The sequence below is a fragment of the Rattus norvegicus genome, chromosome 14 (genome assembly GCF_021556685.1).
Source record: "Rattus norvegicus strain SHRSP/BbbUtx chromosome 14, alternate assembly SHRSP_T2T, whole genome shotgun sequence".
In the NCBI taxonomy this organism is placed as follows: domain Eukaryota; kingdom Metazoa; phylum Chordata; class Mammalia; order Rodentia; family Muridae; genus Rattus; species Rattus norvegicus.
Window position 1 is genome coordinate 37,995,795 of NC_141547.1, and position 7,107 is coordinate 38,002,901.

General features: G+C 46.1%; 1 pseudogene; it reads right to left on the bottom strand.

Moving 5' to 3' along the window:
* Nucleotides 1–2,108: 2,108 nt before the first annotated feature.
* LOC148001321 (uncharacterized) lies at nt 2,109–4,402 on the bottom strand (annotated as a pseudogene).
* Between the last annotated feature and the right edge of the window lie 2,705 nt (nt 4,403–7,107).

The following is a 7,107-nucleotide window of genomic DNA, read 5'->3' on the forward strand; positions in this document are numbered from 1 at the left end:
TGGACATGATAGATGGTGACTCTGGTTACCTATGCAAGACCTGTATTGTTGGGCCCTACCTTGGGGTGTTTCCCTTCCCCCTTGCTGAGCCTTTTAGCCTGCTATAGCAAGAAGTTGTTTACATCCTTGGCAGCTAGCTGCTCTTAGCCCCTGATTTGGGGCTGGGACTTTCCATGGTACCCTTCCTTCCCACCAAACCCTCCAGCTTGTTGTTGTTAAGAAGTTGTTTATGCCCCTGATTGGCCCCTGGACTTGGCACTCCACAGAGTTTTCCTGTTTTCCTGGTTGGGGATTTTCACCTGCCTTGTTGTTATTCCATGGCTTTTGCCTCGGGGTATATAAGGAGCTCTCAGTAAAGCCTTGGTGGCACTCTCTGAACACGGGTGTCCCGTGTACACGTTTTTCTTTCAATCCCACAGACCTACGCCCTATATTCACACACTGGCGCAGGCGCTGTCACTGTATAACACTTAACCAACTAAAAAAAGTCTGGCATGGAATTGGCAGCTCCTGAAGTCCCAGTGTAAGCTGATAAACTACTAAGAGCTGATGGTGGCTGAGAGAAGAGTCACTTTTCTGTGGTTGTGTAGCCACTGGTAAGTTACTAAGGCAGGAGAAGAGATTGTGAAAGACTCCATTAAGCTTGGTTAGTCCTGCTCATATATACATAAAAGGATATGACCTACTGAAGCATTGGAAAGCTATCTAATCATGAAAGGCTGTAAGTATCCTACTGTTTCAAACACTGGGTGACTCATCACCAGACTCTGTGTTTTACTTGGATGTCTGGTTTCCCACTCTGTTCTCCATACTCATGTGAGACTCACCTCACTGAGCCATCTCCCTGCCCTCATACTTTTGATATTCTAATCAGCAAGGCAAAAGGTTCTCTCTCAGAGAATTACTCTCATTACCTTTGCAAGAACTTGAAACATTTTTTAACCTCTAACTGCAAAATAGCATGGGTAAAACTTCCCTATTATTAATAATCAATGGCTGGTAAGAGAGAAACCATGAGAGCAGGGGGGAATGGGAGAAGGAGAAAGTAGAGACAGAGAATGGTGAGACAGTATAAGGGCAGATTGAAGGAGAGGGAGAGTTGGGAAGTTGGGATGTGTCTGCAATTTGCTGGGTTTGTTCTATGACTTCTCTTTTCCTAGAATCCAAACATGTCCTCTTTGTATTTACTCATTACATGCAGGCATGTAGTTATCTACCACCATCATATAATTTCACCTTGAAGTACAGAATCAGGGATCTTAGAAATCTTAAAGGTGGAACAAGTTTGTCCTTTGAGCTGCCTATTTTTAACTGACAATGAAAGAGTGTACCCCAAAATGGGGAGCCGCGTCTCTCGCTCCGATCGCGGGGTGGGGTGCCCCCAGGAATCACGAGTAGCCATTCTTGATGTAACAGCAAGAGGTAGCTTTTATTAACGAGATCCCTATTAGCGGGATCCCGGGTCGATACGTATCCCACACAGGAGACAGAGGAATCGACCCCGAGCCTCCAAACTCAGGGGTTTATATAGGGGAGGTTAGGGGCATTCTCGAGGTTACACATGATTGGTCAATTCAAATGGTGCACAGTTACTTTCGGCGCAAAATTACATCAGCAAGGAGTACGTGCTCTCTAGCAGCTCGGCAGGCAGGTAGGGTGGCTCATCTCACTCAGGGGGGTGAAGGAAGGGGAGGGGTGGCTACAGATGATCAATATCCTTGGGGCTGATAGCTGGTTTGGCAAGTCCTGTCTCTGGCTCTCCCTCAGGCACGTCCGGCCCTGCACATCCGGACTCTGACAATGAGTAACCTTTTTAAAACTCTAGTTCTACATTCCATTCTCCTTTTTTGTTAGTAGTAACAAAAAAGTAGTAACAAAAAAGTTTTGAAGTAGTTCTAATCTTAGGACTACATGGAGAACTCAGCTTCATCTAGCATAACGGCTTGGTACTGTTGTCTTAACATGAGGATTCTAATCTGGACACTATCCAAGCCTATACACCAAGGTCATGACTAGCTTTTAGAACTTCTAAACTTTTACAGACTGTGATCCCTGAGGCACAGTCCCAAGAAGTATTAGGAGTACTAACGTATGTAATGTTACACCATTTGTAATGGAAATCAAGCCTATCCCACACCTATCCTGATAGAACCCAGGACAAACATGACTGAATTTCCCTCTAGGTCCCAGCTCTCAGCCCCAACAGCTAGTACACGGCTGGTGAGGGCTGAGAATTGACAGCTGTCAGGGTGGTCAGCAGCACCAGGTATGGTCCTTTCCCGCGAGGCTCGAGTGTCTGGGCTCAGTGTAGCTGCAGTCTCCTGGAACTGATGGGATGTCTCAGGGGTCTCCGGGGCATAGGCTGCTGCCAGCTGTGAGCAGATTTCTTTCTGTATCACCTGTAGGTCTTTTAGCCTGGCATACAAATCATTATTACTATGACATGTTGGTTCAGTAACATCATCTAATACAGTCAGGGACGGGGGGGCTGAGGCCCCATATAAGATCTCAGAGTGGGTAAAGCTGAATCTGGAAGGGGTATTTCTTGCTCTGAAGAGAGCAAGAGGGAAGGAGTGTCACCCAGTCTGCGCCAGTCTCCATGGTCAATTTAATTTGGTCAGGGTCTCTTTTAAAATTTTATTTATTTACTCTACCTGTCCTGAATTTTGAGGTCTGTAGATACAATGTAATTTCCAATTGACCTCTAAATACTTGGCCACACCCTGGCTTACCTTGGCAACGAAAGTAGGGCCGTTGTCTGACCAGATTACCTTGGGCATTCCAGACTGGGGGAAGATTTCTTCCAGTATCTTCTTGATGACTAACGAGGCCGTCTCTTGCAGTTGTTGGCTTCACCAGGACATCCAAGAGATGGTAAAGGCATCTGCAGTGCTGATGTGCTGAGAGGGTAGAAGTTCAGCCATCACAGATGACGTCGTGTTGTCCACCATGGCAGCACCCACTTGTCTCTGACTTTCATTCATGAAGAGAACTGTTCCCGTCTGTGGACAAGGTCCTCGGCTTTCAGCAGGGGTCAATCAGCCAGTCGCAGAGGTCTTTCCTCCACCCATGGGCTTCTGCCAGTACTTGACACTCCTGCTGTGGTGGCTCCAGGTCCGGATTGGGCAGCAAGGTGACCAGATTGTCCCCAACCGGTGGAGAATCTAGTCCATGGCAGCTGACCAGTGGTCCCATCTTTTGGGACACTCTATTTAAAGGCAAAACATCAGCCACTCTATCACAGTTTAAGTCCTGGATTGGGTGATAATTGTTAGTGCCTGGCTGGCAGGAGTGATATGTTCCAAGCAGAACAGGACTAAGCCATTCATCTCCCAGCATCAGGTACTGGTGCACTGAGACAGGTCTTAAGCTCCACATACACAGTCTGTAGATATGCATACACATGGCCTCACCCAGACATTTCAGCCCACACAAGCCATTTTGGAGAGCAATTTTCTCATGAGCAAGGGATAGGGGCAGTCAGGGATGACCATGAACTAGTGGGTGGGTTACCCGGCCCACGCCAAGGTCCACTGTTCTTCGGGCAGTCCATAAGTATTGTTCGTTGCCAGTAGCCCCTTGCACTCAAGGTCTTTGGATATTGGCCCACTGGGGGGCATAGGAGCACAGAGCATTGGGTCCCTGTATCCACACTTCCCTTCTCTCTCTGTACATAGCCAGCACTCTAGGACCAAGAAGCTCTCCAGTGGCCCCTCTTGTTCTTTCTTGGGCAGTCCCTGACCCAGTGTCTTTTTTCTTCGTATTAGGCACACTGATCTTTAGCCAGGAATTCTCTTCTGTTGCCAGGTACTATCTTCCTAGGTTCCCTAACTACTGTGGCCAGTATATGTTCCTCTCTCGTCTTTTATCTCTCTTTAGCTCTCTAATTTCCTCTTCTTTTTGTCTCTTTTCTTCCCTAGCTTCCTGCTCTTTTTACCTCTTTCTTTCCTTCTTTCTTTCTTTCTTTCTTTCTTTCTTTCTTTCTTTCTTCTTTTCAGTCTCTCTGCATCTTCTTCTACAGCTATTAGGTGCTGTCCACTTTTCTGCACAGACCCTGAACCACGCATCAACTTATTTTCTCTGCAACTTACAGTAACTCTCTCAGTGACTTAGCTTAACCCTTCAAATTTCTGTAACTTTCTCTTCATATCCTTCATATCCTTTCCTTATCTTAGCCAGATTGGTGGGGCATTTTCCAGCCCCTCAGAGACCCACCCTTGGAGCCTGGCGGCAGACCTGGAGCACTCCCTACCTTCAGGCGTCTGAAGAGAGCCGGCAGAAGTGAGGGCCTTCTATCTGTGTCTGGAACATTTTTTCTGGCCTCTAGTAGGATCCCGTCTTTCCTCAGTGGTAAAGAAAACCTGTAACAGTTACTAACAAGCATGAAGAGGGCAAACAGCATTTAGTCACACAGCTAAACGAGGAGGCCTTCTTGGACAAAAAGCCATTGTACAAATAAGCACAAGCTTTGTCTATGAAACGGAAAGGTGAGCAGAGAGGCAGCAGATCTGTTATCGACTATCTCTCTAGACTTAGATTTTTCCCTCAAGGAGTATAACAAAAGGATGGAGAGATGGTTAGAACCTGGGTGCTAGATGCCAGGTGGCTGACAAAAGAATCATAACCAATTCACCTGGGGCTATCAGGACCTCAGTAGCAGCACTTTACCAAACTGTCTCACTGGGTTTAAAAGCCCATGGAAAAGAAAACATTAATCCTGACCTTGGCCACCGCCTGATAAGGCAGGCTCCCTTAAAGAACTTCTCTAAATGAACGCTCTCCTACTGTGAGCAAGTGTCAGAAATTCCTTTCTTGTTCTTGTTTTCCTTATAGTCCTCTCCCACCTCGCTCTCAGCCTTTTCACCTGTAGCATTTCTAACACAGCCTGTCCCTTTTTTTTTTTTTTTTTTTTTTTTTTAGCCTGTTGACCGCATTTCTGATCTTTTAGGCAGCTACGCACTAAGTGCCATACCGGCTGAAACTCCGCCTTTAAGATTCCTTACCCCCAAGCAAAATTTAAATCGTTCTCTAGCTTATCTCAGCTGGCTGCTAGCACAAGCACAGATAAAACACTGTTTTAAAAATTAACTTTGGCTATCAACCAACACACCGCCACTAGAGTGGGGTCCACAAAATTAAGTTTCTTACTCACTAAGCACTAAGGGGACCAAGTAAAACTCTTCGACGAGCAAAGCAAACAGTTCAAACACAATTGTCAGTCCAAGATTTCAAAAACGAAACAAAAGCCAAAAAGACACTGGACAATACCAATACCACAGAAAACAATCCAGACAAACAAGACCAAGACAAAGCATCCTATAACCAATTTCCACAGATGCCTGGTACCTTCAGTACCTGGCCCAAACTGCAGCTTAACCTTAGCTGCTTCTGGGATACCAAACACAGAAACAGAATACAGACAACAGACACTAACACATCTAAGCACACTTGTCCGTGCCTATACTTAAATAGGCAGCCGAACGCGACCTCCGAAGTCAAGTCACAGTCAGATCTTTTCGACTGTCAGTTGCCGGGTCCTCCCGACAAAATTCGGCTCATGAAACGTCTCTCACACGTCCCAGAACCTGCGCGATTGGGGCATCCCCCTGTGCGCTTTCTAAAAAGGAGAAAAAGAAAGAAAAAGACTATTCAGAGTAGGAATCCTTCATCTACTCACAGGCGCCTATTGGGGGTGGGGAACCTTCTTCCACCTGTGCACAGGGCAGGAATCCTTCTTCTGCCCAGACAGTGCACTCTCAAGCTAGCTTTCTACCGGGTGGGGAACCTTCTTCCACCTGTACACAGGGCAGGAACACTTCTTCTGCCCAGACAGTGCACTAAGACTCTCGTGCACAGGGCAGGAATCCTTCTTCTGCCCAGACAGTGCACCAAGACACTAAACCGGTACAGAAAAACACAGACTATAGGACTTAATTCACACACACACACACACACACACACACACACACACACACACACACACAAACACACACACACATCCAGCGGCCGCTTTCCAGCACTCACACCTCCAAGTGGCATTCGGGGTTCCGGGGGGGTCACGCTCCGATCCCGGATGAGCCCCCAAATGAAAGAGTGTACCCCAAAACGGGGAGCCGTGTCTCTCGCTCCGATCGCGGGGTGGGGTGCCCCCAGGAGTCATGAGTAGCCATTCTTGATGTAACAACAAGAGGTAGTTTTTATTAACGAGATCCCTATTAGCGGGATCCCGGGTCGATACGTATCCCACACAGGAGACAGAGGAATCGACCCCGAGCCTCCAAACTCAGGGGTTTATATAGGGGAGGTTAGGGGCATTCTCGAGGTTACACATGATTGGTCAATTCAAATGGTGCACAGTTACTTTCGGCGCAAAATTACATCAGCAAGGAGTACGTGCTCTCTAGCAGCTCGGCAGGCAGGTAGGGTGGCTCATCTCACTCAGGGGGGTGAAGGAAGGGGAGGGGTGGCTACAGATGATCAATATCCTTGGGGCTGATAGCTGGTTTGGCAAGTCCTGTCTCTGGCTCTCCCTCAGGCACGTCCGGCCCTGCACATCCGGACTCTGAAAATGAGTAACCTTTTTAAAACTCTAGTTCTACAACAAGAGCTTTTAAAAAATGCACTCAGAATTTTTCTCTTTAGTTTTATGAAATCACATGTGGGCATATCTAAAATTCTGATAAAAGCTCTCTGAAATTACCTTTGGTTTGAATGGCAGAACACATTGCCTTTAAAGCTTTGAAGTGTAAGAGCATGGGCCTTACATTCAAACATATATAAGATGATTGCTAAGGATAGCGTGACTTTGCTTAGCAAAGCAGTCTTATATTTGATCAGTGTTTGCAGATGAGCCAGTCTTCTCTCAACTATCACAAGAAATATGCAGTTTACTTCAATATACTATAATTTTTTAAGTCACCTTTCATTCCAGAGCATGAGTCTGCACCATTATGACACTTAGGTCAAATTTCTGAGTTTATAATAAATTGAGAACATTTTATTAGTTCTTTCCTAACCAAAAATCTATGTTTTTCATTTAGTCTGTTACAAGCAATATCTTGGGAATTCATATAAAGACTTAATAAATTTCTAATCATAGTTACATAG